A 1,982-nucleotide genomic window follows, 5' to 3' on the forward strand; every position below is an offset into this window, starting at 1 on the left:
CAGTGTTCCCTCTAAGCTGAGTTAGTGTGAGCTAGCTCACAGTTTTTTAGCCTCTGGCTCACAGATTTTTGTCTGAGCTCAGGAAGGAGGGCTCCAGAGCAAACTAATTTATGCGGCAGGCAGATCGTTTGCTCACAATTTTAATACCAGTAGCTCACAAAGTAGAATTTTTGCACATAAAACTCCACAGCTTAGAGGGAACATTGGTCTAGAGATGGTTTTTTTAGGGGAGGGTTTACCACTGCCTCCTTGAGTGCCCCAGGGAACAGCCCCTTGGAGAGGGACTTATTGATAATTTCCCTTAGGGTACTTCGTAGCCCGTCGTGGCCAGCTTTAATTAGCCACGATGGACACGGATTGAGGCTGCAGGTGGTAGGGCGAACAGTTAAGAGTAATTTGCCAACTTCCTCTAGGCTGAGTGGACTGAAATAATCCAGAACTTGACAAGAAGACACGCATGGAGCCTCGATTTCACCTACTGTATCAACTGTGGCAGGGAGGTCACGGCAGAGCGACAGGACTTTATCTGCAAAATAGCTCGCAAAGGCCTCACAGCCAGTCTCCAGTTCCTTAGTGTTTAGTCTGCCCTGAGGCAGAGTAGTTATAGACCAAATTGTTCTAAACAATTGAGCTGGGTGAGAGCTTGCAGATGCTATTTCTTAGCGGCTTTGAGTGCCATCTCATAGGATCTCATAAACGCCCTATAGGACGCTATTGTAGTTTCATCGCAAGTACGTCGCCACTGTCTCTCTAGTCGTCTAAGCCCTTGTTTAATCAGCAGCAACTCCTGTGTATACCATGGAGCAAGCCTCAAGCAGGGGCGCAGAGGACGTCGGGGAGCAATCTCATCAATGGCTGCCGAGAGTTGGCTATGCCAGTCCTCGACAAGCTCATCTAATGAGCCACCCGGGGGGCATCGGATCCCGCAGAGCCATTTGGAGCCACGTAGGGTCCATTTGGCTCTGTGGGCGAGTTAAAATACTCTCGCTGCCTGTACAGGGCCGGGGTGGGATATTCACACGGGCTCTCAGAGCATGGTGGTCTGGCCATAGCAGTAATTTGGTCCACTATAACCCCCGCCACGAAGATCAAATCGAGCGTGTGCCCCGCGTCATCGGCATGGACATTGAAGTTGCCGAGGACTATCAGTCTAGGGTGCTCCAGTGCCCAGCCTGATACAGCCTCCAACAGGGGTGGCAGGCTACTTGATGGTGCATTGGGTGGATGGTACACCAGCCAACTCTCCCCGGCTTCCCACACAAAGCTGGTGCATTCAATGCCTGTGAGCCTCGCCAGCCGGAGCGCCCTGAAGGTGTAAGCCTCCCGAATGAACAGAGCCACTCCTCCCCTCTTGCCCTTAGTCTGGGATTTGCGAAGGACCGAGAACCCAGGATGAGCCAGTGTCAGCAAGCTGCCAAAGGTTCTTTCCTGTGTGTGTATTATTTCTGGAACCCCCCCCCCAACGGCTAGCAAGTGCGTTCAGCCTGTCATGTGCACATCTTCCCATTAGCATGCATTCCTTTCTATGAACACTAGTCTTGCTTTGATGGAACGCTATCTCGCCAAGGCCACAGGTAGAAGAGCACAGACGGCTTTGCTTAGTCTTTAATGAGCAATAGTGTGGGAATAGAATGATTGTTTATAATTAAGGAACCGTTGCTTCTCAGGGTTTGAGCACGAGCCGGGCCTCTTGGCCGCGCGCGGAAACCATATCTATTGGCTATTGTAATTATGAATTTGCTTTATATTACCTTGCACCGCACATTTCGTTATTCTGAACAGTGCCTCTGTTCAAGTGCTTCATGGCTTCAATAAAGTAAAACCTTCCTGCAAGTGTGTACTTCGTTGTTTGCCGTGGGGTCTGATAGCCAGCTGGGAGAGAGCTACAGTCTCCTCATCTTGTACCCAGGTCTCGGTCTTGCACACCAGGTCCATATCCTGCTCCAGCAGGAAGTCACGAAGGACCATGGTCCTATTATTCA

Source organism: Gekko japonicus, unplaced genomic scaffold (genome assembly GCF_001447785.1).
Source record: "Gekko japonicus isolate JY-2015 unplaced genomic scaffold, Gekko_japonicus_V1.1 scaffold1180, whole genome shotgun sequence".
Classification (NCBI taxonomy): Eukaryota; Metazoa; Chordata; class Lepidosauria; order Squamata; family Gekkonidae; genus Gekko; species Gekko japonicus.